This window comes from Amblyomma maculatum, chromosome 6, assembly GCF_055883805.1.
Source record: "Amblyomma maculatum isolate TAMU_Amacu chromosome 6, ASM5588380v1, whole genome shotgun sequence".
In the NCBI taxonomy this organism is placed as follows: domain Eukaryota; kingdom Metazoa; phylum Arthropoda; class Arachnida; order Ixodida; family Ixodidae; genus Amblyomma; species Amblyomma maculatum.
In genome coordinates, this window is record NC_139349.1 from 153,088,988 (window position 1) to 153,106,952 (window position 17,965).

Here is a 17,965-nt window from a genome sequence, read left to right on the forward strand (position 1 = left end):
TGCCGTAGAACGTTATACTGCGGTGTATATCGGTAATTATGAGCATGTTACTTACAGAAGTCGCAGTTACACGAGTAGCGAAGTACGTTTCCGCTACATTTCTTCTGCGCTCTGCGCACATGCAGAGCCATCTTGCGGCAAACACAGAAGAACCCCTCCTCGCAATGTGCGGCGCTGCCCCGACGCGTGCCGCGCCACTCGCCCCTGACGTTTCGCCGTGCACCCTCACGGGTTGTAGAATCAAGCGTCTTTCCTTTCTTTAGATCACTATCTTCGCTCACCCGCTTCTCCCCTTCGGGCCGCGCGGGTACCGGTGCGAGGATGCCCCAATACCCTTGCGTTTAATAAGTTTTCTCGCTCTCTCCCCTTTCAACATCCAGCGTGCGTCACTCGAACAGTGGTGTTTAGGCGACGCGGCTCCTCTTTCCGCTCACAGTGCGATTGCTAGGTGCAGCGTCTGATGCCGGACGCCTCTGACGTGATCGCTGCGCCGTAGCGCTTCTGCTGGGAAAGCGTCCCCTCCGATGTGTGCCGAGCTGCTTCCGTGGAATCATGCTTCTGCGTGGTGCTCCCAAGCGAGATAGAGGACGATCCCATCAAGGCGTCAGCCCCATGATCGCGTCCGCCTTTATGGCGCGTCGCTGCCCGGCTTTCTCCCTCCGAGACACCGAGTGCACTTAGAAGTGTTGAGTATGAAAACTATGTCTTTGTGTGACTCAAGAGCATACCGAGCGAATGAGTGGGCGGTGCGAACGAGGTGCAATAACGCTATCGCGTTCCACTCTTGAAGGCGAAGCTTAAGCGTTCTCCAAATTTTCTTTTCCTTCTTCCTACAGCCACAACAACAGTGACATCGCATGATGAAGAGTGGCTGCTCCTGGCCCTACGGGGCTAGGACTGGAAGGTCACCAACGCTTGAGGCGGAGGCTAGTCTGCCACCAAATTTTTATCTTTTGTAGGGCGTAATTGCACCCGCCACCGCTTCGCTTCGATGGTGGACGAAGGCCGTTGCAACGCGCGTCTTTCTCTCCCTCTTCTTTTTCTTTCTTCTCTACTTTCTTCTGTCCGCACGAGGCAGTGGAGGTGGTTCAGCTACAGAGCCAGTAGCAGGCCCGTGCATTTTCTTTTGCTTCTTCCTACAGTCGCAACAGCAACATCGCATAGCACACAGACGTCTCTTCGTTTCGCCTCCATCGAAACGCAGCCGCCGGCAGAGCGTAAAAAACGCCGTATAGCAGCAGCAAAGCGAGAATGAGAGTACGAAGGTGAAGCGAGCAGCGGAGACGCCCGAGCAGAGGGAGAAACGGCTTGCCAAACAGTTATGCCAGACTGCCGAGCGTAATAAAGGGTGTTGCACAATTAGACGCGCGCTGTAGAATGCTTCTCCCAGCTAAACCGCGGAATCCTTGCAGTTCAGATTTCGCACAGAAATCACATTTTGTCGCTAGTATTTTTTAATACTAAATTTGTTTAGGGTACTTGCCTGATTCGATCAGAAGAAGTAAAATATTCTCATCGCCTGCGGCGGCGGCGACGCCAGACGAACCGCTGCCCCAGCGATGGGACTGGTGGCGCCACCTCATGCTGCTTACAACAACTCAAACCTTCTGCCAGAAACGTTCGCCCCTCTTTTCCTGCTACAAAGTTGTTGTAAGCAGCATGAGGTGGCGCCACCAGTCCCATCGCTGGGGCAGCGGTTTGTCTGGCGTCGCCGCCGCCGCAGGCGATTGGAATATTTTACTTCTTCTGATCGAATCAGGCAAGTACCCTAAACAAATTTAGTATTAAAAAATACTAGCGACAAAATGCGATTTCTGTGCGAAATCTGAACTGCAAGGATTCCGCGGTTTAGCTGGGAGAAGCATTCTACAGCGCGCGTCTAATTGTGCAACACCTTGTAGACGGAGCATAGCCGCCAAAATGGGGCCTATGCAGGAATTCAGTCAACGGGAACAAGCAGGAGAGGATCTGACTCTCATTGCTAAACAAAGATGATCACAACAAGCTCAGCCAGAGAAACGTACCTCTTGCTGCGTATATCCTGGCATAGCTGAGCCACGGCCGCTCAATGGAGGCGCACTTGGGTGCGGCCCGTCGCGTCGCCCAGAAGAGCCGTATTGCGCCTAGTTCTCATCGCCACCGCTGCGGCGCCACCGCTCCGGGACGAGTCCGGGCGGAGAGCAGCGCGCAGCGGCCGTGGCTGTGCTTTCGTTTCGGCGTCCGCGTGGTCGGCGCTTGCTCAATTTAGGATTATGAGCGGCGTTTCACACATTATGTGATGCTATGTGCAAGTTTGCTATTGATAAGGTGATAGAGGCAAGTCATCATCAATAGGCTTTTCCAAGTCATTCGTGGTCTTCCGTTTACAACGAGAACGAGGCAGTCGTGTGCTTCGCTGAGTGCGCACCCATTTAGTTGCGTTTCAACCACTGTAATAACGTATTAGATATTGCAATCCTGAAATCGGGACATGGTCTGGGGCCATTTATTCAGCGTGCACTTTTCTGGAAACTTACAATTCAGGACGTAGCGTTCAACATTATTATTGTTCAGCCTGTTCCTCCCTTTTCACTGGAAATAATATTCAAGTGGGTACCATCACCAAAACATACTAGCTAACACAAACTGTTGCAAAAGAAACAACACAAGACAGCCAGTTCGACGACACGCCCGCAGGCTCAGGCAATTTTTTTTCTCGTTTGATATTATGAAGCCGCGTGATGCACAGAAGACACGCAAGCTTATTTTACAAGCGAAGAACTTTTCTCGAAAAAGGTCTACGTGCAAGCGTGATTTTTTCCACTGTCTAATTAATGTTGCCTGTCCAGTTGGTCAGCAGTGGTCGCATTAGTTTGGTTAGGTCCTTAGTGTGACTGCGGTCTTTTCTCTCGCAAATCAACTCCGGAAATTGCACAAAATAGGGAAGAAGGAATGAAACTGACATGTGGCATAGCTCGCTGCTTCTTATGACCTGCGGGCGCTTCATCACCTTGCTAACAAAGGTGCATGGTGATTTTCAGATACCTTAGGCGTCCATCATCAAGAATTTTGATAAGTCCATGGTTTTGCAGGAATCACAAGGCACAAAGTTAATAAATGGATAGGGCTAATAAAATAAAATTATTGACACTCTAAAGTAAGCGCTAGAAGTTTTTTAAACTTTGGTAATATATAAATACCCCCCCCCCCCCCCCAACATTAACTTTAAGAGATAGGAAGCGTACAGAGTGGGTCAGAGAAATAACTCAAGTTACCGATATTCTAGTGGAAATTAAGAAGAAGAAAAGGACATGGGCAGGACATGTAGTGCGAAGAGAGGATAACCGATGGTCGCTTAGAGTAACAAACTAGATTCCAAGGGAAGGAAAGCGTAGCAGGGGGCGGCAGAAAGTTAGGTGGGCGGATGAGATTAAGAAGTTCGCAAGGGTCAAGTGGATGCAGCTAGCACAGAACCGGGTTAAGTGGAGAAATATGGGAGAGGCCTTCGCCCTGCAGTGAGTATAGTCAGGCTGATGATGATGATGATGAATATATAAATAATGAAAACACGGGCAGGCACTGAAAACAGAACAAATAAAAATGTTTCGTGAGATTCTGTAAAACTATTCGTATAATTTCTCTTCAAATGAACGTGCAAAGTAACCAGCCAAGAATGCAATCGGTGCTAACTCTATGTCACACCACACATGAATGAATCCAAGCTGACTCGAAAACTCTCTCGCAGAAGACGTGATATGGCAGTTGGCAAGGTACTTTCATAATCACGAATGCCAAGTTTTATAGCTGTCTATTGTTGATAGATGCATTTGCAGACTGATGCTTGCAAGATGCCAACCTGCACAAAGCATGGCAAAATGTGTATAATCTCAGTCGATATATTCTTTTTTTTTTTGCTAGTGGTACCTTCAGTATTTTCTCCGAGGTGAAAACTGCAGGCCTTGCGTCAACTTTGTCGTTCCCGCCTTTGACTTGCCTTAGGCTGCTAAAAAGCAATACTATAGACCCGCTTTCAGAGCCTGCTTTAGGGCGTATCGGAAGCTGAAAATAAGATTCGGGTAAATGCAATGCACTAGTAAGGCACTCAGAAGACATTGTTGTAAGATACTTGATGTGATCAAGAAGGTACTTAATTTGCGCCACTGTGGATCTGGTTCTCATGATTGTCACTTCGTACGTTTGTTTGGATAGCCTTTGCTTCGACGTGCCTCTTTGGACCTGATGTTTTCGATATGGCAAAGTCCAACTCTAACCAAGAGAGCCGCTCGTCATCTTATAAATAGAGCGGCTCCTCTTGGTGTCTCCATGGCTTCACTTATGCGATGTTGGGCAAGGCATACCGTTTTGATATCATCGTCATAAAAGTGATCGTGGCGCAGCTATCTTGAAACACACATGCTTCAGGATGACACGGGGGGGTTGTCCAGGAGGAAATGAAATCTAGCTATAACAAGTGGGGAAAATAAAGCTATTGACCTGCGCACATTAATTTTTTCAAGATTATTTGGCTCAACATGAGCCCGCGTGAGTAACTTAACTTGTAATGTAGGCAGTTCGGGAATACGGAGGGGACAGCTGAAGGAAGCAGGATCTTCAATTTTATGTTCTTCTTGTAATCGTCATCTGTGAAGCGCAGTGAGTATACTTGCAGTGAGTGAAGTGCAGTGACTTGTCACTCGGCTCCCACCGGCTTCCTTTTCCGTCGTAGCCCTCCCGAGATATGTTTTCCAGCCATGCTGCTCGACGTTGTGAATCGCTCGGGAACTCATGATAACCGATCTTTTCTTGTTTTCGTGGTGCACAGCGGCACACAGCAGTTGCCTGCCATGGTGCGGCCTACGCTTAGGACGCTGTTGACACAGGCACCGATGACACGCATGCAGAACTATCAGAACCACGCGGTTATGATGAGTAGTCAAAACGATAACACGCGTCAACCCAGACAGCGCGCTCCTTCCGCGTCGTCTGCTCGTCCGTGCCCGGTGTGCCGGCGGCGCTTTGTCCTGGAGTGGTGGCGCCCCCGCGGAGAATGACGGCGGAAACTGTAACTTCTCCCAATACGCGCTTCCCCAGCCATTGAGGCGCGACGCGACGGGCCGCACCAAGTGCGCCTCCATTGAGCGGCCGTGGCTGAGCTATGCCCCAAGTGTGGTGCGATATGTTTAGGCTGCGGCGGAGCGTGGCTACCGACCAGGTTTACCCGATGTCATGAACAGGGGCACCATCTGCGGTCGCTTTGTCAAACGTGGCTACCGGCCGGGTTTACGCGACGGGCTGAAACCTGGCGTAGTATTGCTTACACAATAACAAGCTATGCCGTGTTGATTTTGTCTTTTCGTTGCCGCCCTTTTGCGCGGTTTCTGCTAATTCTACAGGATTCTTCTTGCAGCTGATAAACCGCGCTTGGCGAAACGAACAACGAACAGAGGAATCAATATTCATGGTTAAGCATGTGCCCTGCGACGAAGAAGAAATTTCCTGGGAGGCAGGACCCCGTTCATCGCGAATCACCCTGCGTGGGTACGCGTCATTGTTGTTTGGCCAACAACAACAATAACAGGAAGCGTGCTTCATCCAAGGCACAACAACAACAGCATGCTGCACCCTCTGCTGCTGGCGCTCCTGTTGCTGCTGCTGCACACAACGGCCGCACGGGTGAGCGTCGCCTCGTAGTGGTGCAGCTTAAACACTTCTCGTGAAAGAACAGTTACTTTAACACCGTTTTTGCCCTTGCCAGTTGGATTCAATGGAGGAGGCGACAATAAAGATAAAAGGGACGGCATAATTTTGAGAGCTGCATGTCTGCGGAAAATCGTAGTCAGGACGCGGTAGTCCGGTGCAATTCCAGTACAGCTCCGCCTCAAGAGGGTCGTGTAGTACAGCACTGTATAATTTGTGCACTAACTGGTCGTGCTGATACGTTACATAGTCTTGGAGTTTAATAGGCATTAGGTGAAGTTCTTGAACCAGGATACCTGCAGGTGAGTCAGATTCATGAGATAGGAGTACATTAAGAGCCGCCTGCTTTCTCCTGTATCCCCGGCAGTTCCACTGCCAAATCTTTACTCTATATTTGTCTTACATGCCATATCCCTATCAGAGGGCTCGTCCACTTGCCTTTGACGATCGAATTTAGGCTTGTGTCTTTTATCTACACGCTCTTTCCGCCGAGCAGAACTTGATGTATTCGTGTATCGTCTGCTGTTTGCAATCTGCTCTCGAATTTCTTGGGATCGGGCGTTTAGGTAGATTGGAAGAGCTCGAAATTCCTCCCTAAAGGATCTAAGCTCTTGGATGATCGGTTGGTAGACCTCGCCTAAGGCAGGCTGGGAGCAAGGAACTACCTTCTGCGCTTGTTTTGGGGAATTCTGATCAGTTTTTGGCGTTATTGCTTTACTAGTGGTTCGCTTGAGCTCTTGCATTAAGATCGTTAAAGCCGTGACCTGTTTTTTTTTTTTTAGACTTTCTATCTCTTTTTTTGAGAGCTGAACTCCTTGCTATTTTGAGGAGAGGGCGAGGAGAGGAGAGGTCTCTCTGCAAAGCTCACCTCCGAATCTGGAAGCTGACACGAGGACGTCTTCTATGCTCCGGTGGTCTTGGTGAGGTTCTCCTTCCCTTAGAAAATGATAGGCGCTGCGTTTATGGACAGGAACAGGGTCATAGAGCAGACTTGGCTTAATGATATCCAGATATTGGATGTTCATTAAGGGCGATCGCTTTGGAGTCCTCAAGAACGCATGGGCGGATCAGTAATCAGGACAGGCGAATAACGTGGACGCAGCTGTCACACTGAAGGGTCGTTAGGAGGCCTCACTGAGGGCTGGTCGTGATCAGTTGTGCCGAGCAGTCTGTATTATCCCTAAAGCCACTTCATCACTAAGGTCTAACGTACGCTGTCAGCCTCTGGCTTTGCACGTCTTTCTTCACGACCTGATGCTTCAACGGTTTTCTCTTTCACGGTGTAAGCAACCTAACTACGCCCAGGGTGAGGTTCTCTCCAGTTAACTGTGTGCTGGGCCGGTCATCTCATGTGCAGAATACCATCCTTCGCCCACATGACCGTCCTGGTACGGCTGCCTCACAGAAAAGTACACCCCCTACCCGACGTAATGTTGAATTTCATTGCTGTCCTAAATATTTTAGGTAACTGATAAATATATGTCCACATCGTCGGCTTTTTAAGCTATTGAGAAGTTTTCGCTTGACTGCTTTCAGGGACCACTAACCAAAACACATAAGATTATGGTCAAAATGAAAAAAGGTCTTGTCTCAGAGTGAGAATTGAGCGCTACAATATCTAATAGACGGTTATTTGCGATGTTATTCAGCATTAAAATCGCAAAAAATCTCAAGTTCCTTTTTGTGGTTCATTCTTGCTATTACTGGTGTGTCACACCAGATGAAAAATCTCGAGATCACATTTGCAGCTCATCTAGAACCTGTTTCCGCTCGCGTGCATGACTGCTAAGGTTTCTATTGAGTCCAATACTTTCCAAAAATCTCTAAAGGTTATAAGTTATAGAGGTTGGCTATAGCCTGCTTGCCTTTCTGCATCTCTTGTTGGATATATTGCTTTATGGAAGTCTGCCTGCTACATTGATTTATTGAAGCACACGAATCATTGATTCTATTAACGATTACCTTAGTAATGCATTGGAATACATGGTAAACTGCTCGACCTGTAATTTTAGAAGAAAGTCTTAAGGCCGACTCACAGTCACATGTACGAGGCCAAATGCAGAGGCTTTTTGCGAAAGCGAAGAAGACGACGACGGCGCGAAAAAGATTACAAGGTCCAAAGAAGGATTAAGAAGTTGAAGAAGAAGTAGTCGGTGACGTGGCAAGCGCTGACTGGTGAACAGATGACGATAAGGCTGAAGTGCATCAACGCGGAGGTTATAAAAAGGCGCGATATGGAGAGGCAATGGGGTGGAAGCCAGAGAAGCGGAGGCTCCGGGAGGTGCGGTAATCTGACATGATGGTAGCTTGTAACTATCTTCGCGGACGCACCGGTGCCGCCAGCCGCCGAATCCTCGTCGCTAATCCTCCGAAAAGGATCAGTGTGATATAGATTCCGGGACACCAGTCGATGCCCGGCAATGAAGCTGCCTATCGACACGCTCGCGCGCTCCTTCCCCGAGCCTCCCCTCTCCCGGATCACACGTATGCCTCCCCGATCCTTACATACATAGCACTGCTTGAACACTACAGGCTGTCTCGCCGCACATTACCTCCCCCTTCTCCCACCCTGTCTACTCAAAAAGCAGCAACTTACCGCCGCCTGCAAACTAATACCTTTATTACACCATTTCTCCTAAACCTCTGTACCTCTCCCTTTATTCCCCTGACTGCCCACATTGCGGCGAGCGGGCAACGCTCTACCACATGGTTTGGGCGGGCCGTTACCCCTTCTTTAAGCCCTCTCCCCCACCCCTGCATGGAAGATTGGGAGGCCGTCCTGCAGGACCTCTGCCCGGAGCGCCAGCAATGGCTGGCTCGCCGCGCTGTTACTGCAGCCACGGCCAACGGGACCCTGGACTGAGCCCCCCCCCCCCCCCTCGCTGACTAAATAAATAAAGATGTTTTGCCCTCCTCCTCCGGGAGGTGAGGGACGCCTTGGCTGGGAGTGAGCAACGCCGGCTGCTGTACCGGTGTCCTCATATTCTACGGCACTGCACCGTAGACTCCCTGCTGTTCTCAAACCGGTTCCGGGGATTGAGCGACTACTCAGCCACCTGCTACGTCCAGGGAGGAGTAGGAGGAAAAACTTTATTTAGCCTATATTTCTTGGCGGTTTTTGGGACGTCTTCAGAGATGTCTGCTTGTTGAATCCATAAGTCTTCTCCGTCGATTTCGCCCACTTTTGCACAATGGTCGGTTGCCCTCAGTCCAGGGCTCCGCTGGCTACTGCCGCCCGTTGGGCTCGCTGCACCAGACCTTGCTGGTCTTTACAGCGGTCGCTGGACATCAGAGTCTCCCATTGCTCCGCACTCGGGTTTCGAATTTTGGGGACCACATCTATGTTTTGACAGGCCCATGTGATGTGATATAGAGTTGGTTTTTCATCGCACCACGAACATCTGTCAGCATATATGGTAGGGTGCATTTTGTTTAGTATGTGTAGGTTTGAGTATGAACCCGTCTGTAATTGTCTCCATATGACAGCTTCCTCTCTGGTGAGAGAACTGTGCGGTGGGGGATATCGCATTCTTCTTCCTCTATAGTTTTCTAGTATGGCCGAGTGTGCCTTGGGTGCTGGCAAAAGTTCCGCGAATTCGTCGGATGCTCGGAAAGTAGTGTATGCTCGAGCTATCCTGTCAGCCTCTTGGTTCCCTGCCAACCCCATGTGCCCCGGTACCCACATAATTTTGTGTCTGGTCTTGTTTTCTTCGTGGTTTTTAATTCTGTCGCTCGCTTCGAGGAGTACACGGAGCGCGTGACGACCAATCCTACCATTCATGAAATTTCGACAGGCTGTTTGAGAGTCCGTGAGTATCGTTAGCGACCGCCCAGCTCTATAACCCTCTGCCACCGCTAGAGCAACGGCTACTTCCTCGGCCTCTGCTACTGTGCATTGTCGGATAGAGGCGCTGGTCACTTCGCGTAGAGACGAATCGACCACCGTGGCCATTGCAATTTTGTTGTGTCCTCCTCTCGAGGACGCGTCTACATACACGGTCGTGTATTGAGGAGCGTATGTTTTTTGAATAAACTCGGCCCTTGCTTCTCTTCTACCTTGGTGGAGGTTAGGGTCCATGTTTCTCGAGATTGGAGCTACCTTGAGGGACTTGCGAAGTTCGTCGGGGATCGTTACCGTCCTCGCTATTTCTCGCATCTGCTCACAGTATCCGAGTCTCTGTAAGAGCGCTCTTCTAGTCGTTGTCTGCAGCAGCCTGAGTTTTTGCTACTCAAGCTGCGCCTCGCGTAGTTCTTCGAATGTATTTTGCAATCCAATCGCCATGAGCTTTTCTGTAGACGTGTTGCGTGGTAATCGGAGCGCCGTCTTATACGCTTTGCGTAGCAGGGCATCCGCTTAATGTATTTCACTCTCGTTGAGGCACTGGTAGGGCAGGCTGTACATAATTCGGCTCACTACCAGGTTTCTAACTAGTTTTAGTGTGTCCTCTTCGCGCATGCCATGCCGCCTGTTGGTGATGCGGGTGATCAGGCGTTTCACTTGTATCGTTGTTGTTTTGAGCATGGCAAAAGTGTGACTACTGCGTTAGTTCGATTGAACCCACATACCTAATATTCTTATTGTTGTCTTTTCCGGGATGGGCATTACTTCTAGGTAGATGTTGAGTTTCAGGTTTTCACTGGTTGGGACGGTCCGGTTTTGTTTGCCTCTCCACACTCGAAGCAGTTCCGATTTCTCGGTCGAGCATGCGAGTCCTCTTTCTCCGAGATATTTCTGTACACAGGAGGCCGCTTCCTGTAGTTTTTCTTCTTTCTCCCCGAGGGAACCGGTTTTTGTCCAGGAGGGAACCGGTCTTTTTCCAGACTGTTATGTCGTCTGCATACATGGCGTGCCTGATGCCTTCGATCTTCTCTAGTTTTCGTGCTAGACCTATCATAGCTATATTGAAGAGGATAGGTGAGATGACTGATCCTTGGGGTGTTCCTTTGTTTGGCGCGTGAATTTTGTTCTATCGAAGGTCTCCCATGCCGATGGTGGCAGTTCTGACAGGAAGGCTTTGACGTACCCGTGGATTCTGCGTCCGCAGTCCAGGTCGTCTAGGCCTCTAAGGATCGCTTCGTGACTGACGTTATCAAATGCTCCCTTGATGTCAAGGGCCATTATGACATTTTCACCCGTTCGGAGTACGTTGCGGAGCACATCTTCTTGCATTTGGAGCAGCACGTCCTGCGTCGAGAGTTTTGCACTGAAGCCGAACATGGTATGGGGTACATGGTCATTATCTTCCATGAAATTTTGCAGTCTGAGCATCACCACCCGCTCGTAAAGCTTGCCGAGGCACGACGTGAGCGAGATGGGCCTGAGATTTTCAATTTGGAGCTGTTTGCCAGGTTTAGGAATAATAATTACTTCGGCGTGTTTCCAGTCTTCGGGAACCGTCTCCGCCTCCCAGTGTTTGTTTAGAAAGCTTACGAGCTCTTTCTTGCATGAGGTCGTCACTCAGGTTTCGGATCAGGGTGTTGTCGATTCTGTCGGCTCCTGCTGCCGTGTTCCTGGTTGTATTCCTTATGGCCGCATAAACTTCTTCCACAGTTATTGGGCGGTCGAGTCTCTCGTTTTCGGCTCCGCGATAGGTTTCTTGGTATCGTGAGGGATTGTGATCACCGAAACATTTTTTTCGTGCCTTCTCTAAAAGGTTGGTGTCCGAACCCTCGAAGGAGTTGATGATTCTGTCGATGATTTCATTGTTTTCTGATTTTGTTTTGGTCGGATCGATTAGTGCTCTTAGGAGATTCCAGGTTCTGGCCGTACCTAAGGTTCCCTGAAGCGAGTCGCTGAATTGTTCCCAATTTTGTCTTGCGAGTTGCGCTGCGTATTCTTCAGCTTTTTCCGTAACTTCTGCTATCTTTAGTTTTAGTTTCCTGTTGTGTTTTTGCTTCCGCCATCTTTTGGGAAGACTGCGTCTGGCTTCCCATAGTCGCAGAGGGTGCCCGTCTACTTCGGGCGTTGTTGTTTTTCGTCTTACACTTTTTGTGCATTTGTCTCGCGTTTCTGTCAACATGCCGCTCCATTCTTCTAGTGATTGGATGCCACCTTCAGATTTTTTGCAAGCCCCGCGTAACGCGTTCCAGTCCGTGAGTTTTGCTTGTCCGATCCGGCATCTTACCTTTCCGATGCTATTCGCGTCCGGAGGATAAAGTGATCGCTGCCTAGGTTTTCCATCATGTTTTCCCACTGTGACTCCTTGCTCTTCCTTACGAACGTGAGGTCCGGGCAAGTGTCCGTGCTCACACTATTACCGATTCTCGTGGGGGTCGCGGGATCTGTGATTAGCCTGCAGCCAAAATATGCGGCTACGTCCGCTGTAATGTTCTTCCCTTGATATCTTGTTTCCGGTATCCCCAACTCGTGTTCATGGCGTTGAAATCTCCTACGATAATGAGTGCATTTTCTTTGGCCAGCTTGTGCGCTCCGTGGAAGAGTTCGAAGAATTTGGTTTTTCTTTGTCTTGGCGGGCTGTACACGTTCAGTACGAATGTGCTCCTTCCCTTTCACTTTTTCGGAATGATTTCGACAAGCACGTGCTCAATGTCCGTGTCGGCGATGGTATCGTGCTGATCGCGGCGATGGCTTTGATGACTAGAACGGCTGCTTTACCTCCGTTTTGACTCTCGTAAAGATCGTACCCCTGTAAAGAGGGCCTGGTTCCAGTCTCTTGGAGCGCAATCACATCGGGGGGTGTAAGCTGTGTGTTTATGTATTGTTTTAGTAGGGCCTGTTTTTTGCGGTAGCCTCTGCAGTTCCATTGCCAAATTCTAAGTTTTCTTGGCCTTGCTGACGCGTCTTGGTCATGTTTACGTGTTCGTGCTGTTACCTTGTTCGACAGCGAACGCCGTTAACGCTGGACGGTTGTACGCTCTTTCCCTAATGTTTTCGTTATGTCTTTGTTTTCGAAAAGCACTTTTGATTTCTGAGATCTGCCCCTGAAATTGTGCTTGCATCTGTTGCATTTGGGATTGGATTTGCCGCATCATATCCTGCATCATCTGCTGCATCATCTGTTGCATTCGTGTTTCAAGTTCTCCATTGTTGGATGCTTGTGGCTGTTTTGGAAGGGCTCTAGTGATTTCAAGCTCCCGCTGTTGTGCCTTTAGTGTTTTTGTTAGTTCCTCGACCTTGCGTTCAGGGAACACCTCCAAAACTCGTACCACCATCCACCTGCATCGCCCAGAAGGTTCACCCCGACGCCGCCACAAACGTCAACGTTGCTTCAGTTGTTGTTGTTGTGGCTGTAGGAAGAAAGAAAAGAAAATGCACGGGCTGCTACTGGCTCTGTAGCTCAGCCGCCGCCGCTGCCTCGTGCGGACAGAAGAGAAAGTAGAGAAGAAAGAAAAAGAAGAGGAAGAGAAAGACGCGAGCCGCAACAACAGCCGTCATCCACCACCACCGAAGCGGTGGCGGGTGCAATGACGGCCTACAACAGATAAAAATCAGTGGCAGGCAGGTCACCGCCGCTTGCGGCAGGGGCTAGCCTGCCACTGATAGCCAGCCGCATGAGCTTTGCTATGTTCGCTCCATGTGGGTGGCCCTTCAGTCGTCCGTCCCTGGCTTTGCAGCGTCCCTGTCGGCGTAACTGACGGGCACCTAAAGGGTGGTCAGTTGCACTGACCAAACTTGGGTACAAAATTCTGCTCGGTCCCCCGCATCAGTCCACCATGGCCATGCAGAACGCTGACATCTCAGACAGCTTAATGAAAGGCACCGCTAGGGATCCCGAGGAAATCCATTTAATGCGTTCGTGTCCCCATTTAAAGGCGAAGCTTAAGTGTACCAGAGATAAAGGGACCCCCAGGTGGCCACCCTATATGCATGCGAGTAGAAAATACCAACCTGGGAATAAATTAATTCTGTTCGGCCTCAGGCAACCTTCTATGCTCATAAAAAACCGAAGCCTCGGACAGATTGGTGAACGACAGCGTAGGAATCCCGATGGACCAGTCGAGGGAATCTGTCGTATCCTTCCCTAGAAACCGAAGCTCAAGTTTCCCCAAAATTATGTTACCCTTCAGAAGAGTATCTGAGTACGCGAAAAAATTACACCAACAATTACGATACGTGGCAATGCGAAATTCGAACGTAGCTGTTTATGTCGCATAAAGCCTGACCTCTTCGTCGTCTGCGGAATAAACGAGAAGCATGACCAGGTAGAGTTCCATACTTGTGCCTCTGGTTGGGCAGTGGCACCAAGTGGCGACTTGAAGAAAATTTTATGAATAAGATTTATAGCGTAACGTTGCTCCGTTATAGGTATTAACTAACAGTTTATACATATCGGTAATATGACATTGCCGGATTTACGCCATCTAGTTTCTGCCTATGCCGAGTGTCCTCTCGACAGTCTTTGAGGCTGTATAGACAGAAGCTAATGCTCAGCGCTAAGCCGTCCAGAATTTATGGTACATTGGCGGCTGTAGAGTTTTGATTTTTTAACGCTTGATTAACGTATAAGTTCGAGCATTCCTAGACATTCCGTATTTATCACAATGATATAAATATATATATATATATATGCTCATACTGCCGTCTTCTGAAGAGTACCTTTTCTGAAAACGAGGGATCATTAGCCCTGAAACTATCTCTCTTTCACTTCAAGTATTTAATGCAAATTGCCCCGCGGATGCGGGATCGAATCATGGCCACGGCGGCCGCTTTTCGGTGGATGCGAAAAGCAAGAAGCCGGTGCGCTGTGTGTCAGTGCACATTACAGAATTCCAGGTGGTCGAATTTCCAAGTCCTTATATACGGCATCGCTCATAGCTTGAGTCACTTTGAAGCGTTCAGTTCAGTTCAGTTCAGTCGTTCGGTCGTGTCCGACTCTTCGTGACCCTATGGACCATGTCACGCCATGCTTTCCGGTCTCTCACTATCTTCCTAACATCACATAACTTCATCTGCAGTGTCTCGAGGATGCCATCTAACCATCGCGTTCGCTGCCTACCCCTTCTCCGGCGACCCTCCACCTTTCCCAACATCAAATCTTTCTCCAGCGACTCCTCTCTTCACATCAGATGACCAAAGTAGCTGAGCTTTAACTTTAGAATTTGACCCTCCAATGAGCAGTCAGGGTTTATGGTCGACAATATCGACTGATTTGATCTTCTGGCAGTCCAAGGAACTCTCAAGAGTCTTCGCCAGCGCTAGACCCCATAAAAATGCAAATCGCTTCGAGTCGAGACTTAACTTGGAAGTATTTACCCATATCCGTTGTGTACCTGCGCAGCCGCGGCCTCCGGTGAACTGTGAGGTGGAAAACGCCCTTCGGCGGGCCCTGCTCGACAGCCTGTCTCAGGGCTACGCGCGCCACCGCCGAGGTCCTCTTCAGCGCGAGATGGAAGCAGCCCGCCGGGACCGCAGCCGGCTACCAGAGCCCGGTTCACAGGCCTTCGAGCTGCGGGTGCGCGCGGCGCTCATGGACAGTCTCTGCTACCCTGCCAGTCGCCGACGTCGCTAACACTGCCTCTCGGGGATAGATGGGTTAATATAGGCTTCCCATTTGTATTGGAGAAGTGCCGCCCTGCCGAATATAGATGTATCAAGTTTTGCATTGTTTTATTTTAAGGCCAATTCAAGAATTTGATCAAAGTTATTTCGAATTAAACCTCCTCCCCTGCTTTGTCTCTCACTCTCTCTCTCTGCAAATCGACGGAATGGATCGAGGATGCACAACTGTCCCTAGCCTCCAGCATCCCCTCTGAGCGACAGCGACTGTTATTGGCTGCTTTGAGCCCACATTTATTAACGGCGTTACGAATTTCAGGGGTCCAATTCGGCTGAAAACCCGGCGCTGCCAGGTATGGCGGTGACACGGAAATCAGGATTGGCTGAACAGGTAATGACTTCACACATATGGAAGCTTTGGCATAAATTGTCATTATGATGTCATGACATGACTAAAACATATTCATAAAGTGTAGTTAAGCGTCGCGACATAATTAAACTGCATAGAAAACTACGTTTTCAGGTTATGGGGTCGAGCCTTCGCCCCTTGTGTCGCGTGAAGAAGGGCTACTCCTACGCAACTGACGTATGTTAGTCCGACTGAATCAGAAAACGGCATGTCCATGTCTGCGAAAGGTGGCACCAGTGTACCTGTAAACGACCACAGGAGCAACCAAGTATCGCCAAGTTCTTTATTAATGCGTAAGCATTTCTTGTCCATTGAGTGACGTCGCGAGAGTGTGTAGAGAGAGCTTGTCATCAGAGCGTGTCTGCAGGGACACATAAAAAGAAAAAACTGCTAAGACTGGGTTTCGAACCCGCACCAGAATGAACAGAGAAGCTTCGCTGGTTCAAGCACGATAGCACAATACTACAGCTGCATGCTTTCATACATGGTATTAATCACATTATGTACAGAAAGGGTATATATTATACAAACTATGATGATGATGGTGGGCTTTAATAGCGCAAGGGCGACTCAGGCCAAAGAGCGCCAAACACAAAGAGAATGCTGTACTCAAGTTGGTATAATATGTGCTGGTTATGAGATTTCATGAAGAGATAAAAATATTGGTGTATAGGGCCTGAAAACTTCCCTGTGTAAATATCTAAAAACAGTCGTGTATAGGGCCTAAATATTTATTCCCAATGTATAATGAACTCTGCAAAAATTAAAAGTGGATATGTACATGCTTTAAAAGATCTCAGCTTTCTTCTCAAGAGGAACAGGCTGAGTCCGACGTCGATAGGAGATTTCATGCAAAAAGCCTACTTTTGATAGGAATTTGAGGACATGTTTTAAAGGAAGCATTGGGTGGTCGCCAAAAAAAATTGGATGGGTGTGCAGGTATTTGTTTAGTATACAATGCGGGAAAATGACGCCTCTTTTCTACTTCAAGTTGCGCACATACAATTAAAGCATGAATAACCGTAAGCCGATCCCCATATCTCGAACAATGTGGTGCAGGAAAGTTTGATAAAAGATATGAATGTGTTGTGTATGTGTGGCCTATAGTCTCCACCTGCACAGAGTTACTTCTTTGAATCTGTCTCGCGAAAAGCAAGGCGCCCGTGTGCTGTGCGATGTCAGTGCACGTTAAAGAACCCCAGGTGGTCGAAATTTCCGGAGTCCTCCACTACGGCGTCTCTCATAGCCTGAGTTGCTTTGGGACGTTAAACCCCACAAACCAACCAACCAACCAATCGTTTTTCTGTAGTGTACCTGTCTATCCTTGGCTTTATTGTGTGTAGTTTATTTCTTCTGCTACGTCCTATTTCTCTTGTCATTGTTGCCGAATCATTTTTTTTTTTTACGTATGCCTTGAAGTCATTGAGGGTAAACAGCGCAATAAAGACTAGGACGAACGAAGCACACAAACGAGCGCTGACTTTCAACTCGCTTTACCGCTTGTCCCGCGAAAATATATACATGAAAGAAGCAACAAAAGAAAACGTGAAGACACTGATAATCAAAGATACATAATATCTCCAGCTGCGGATGACAACAGCGGCGTCATTGCTTTGCATTCAGAAACCTCATTTCCTTCGCTGTTAGAGCCACCGAAGCACTACTAACACAATCATCCTCTATCTTCGCGATTTCAACGGCTTCCAGAATTTCACGGGTTAGCTGATTGCGGTGTTTCTTTATCACTTTCGTTTGTTCAAATTGTGGCGTGCAATTATCACAATCCCTGCAGTGAATGCCAAGGTGCCCTTTCACTGCTTCGTGCAGATTGTAATGATGTTCTTTGAGGCGTTCATTGAGGCAACGTCCCGTCTGCCCGATATATTGTTTACCGCAAGAAAGCGGAATAGTATAAACAACACTTTCCTAACAGGGCACAAATTGTTTTTTGTGTCTAACTGAGCAACGTTGTGCAACGAACGCGGCGTTGTTAACTTTCTTGCAAATCATCCCCAGCTTGTTGGGTGCCGAAGGGCGACTCTGATATTAAATCGGCTTCCTATTTTCTTCAACTTGTGTGAAAGCCCGTGAATATATGGAACCACTGTAACTTTTTCTTTTTTCTGAATGGTCGGAGGTGGAGCCTCGTCCTCGTTCCTTTTCTTCGACCTTAGACCTGAAAGAAAGGCACTAATTAGCCCAGTAAACACCAACCCATCTATGAGACGGCTATAAACTGTCTTGCCAAGACAAGCAAGATGCCTGATAGATGTCTCAGTAGACCTCTGAGATGGCTACTAAACGTATATAATATGTCTCGACAAGATATGCAAGACATTGCCAGATGTCTTGATATTTCTTGTAGTGATCTTGTAGCTCAGCTAATGCACCCACTTTTTTAGGCTACAAGACGTCTGGCAAGA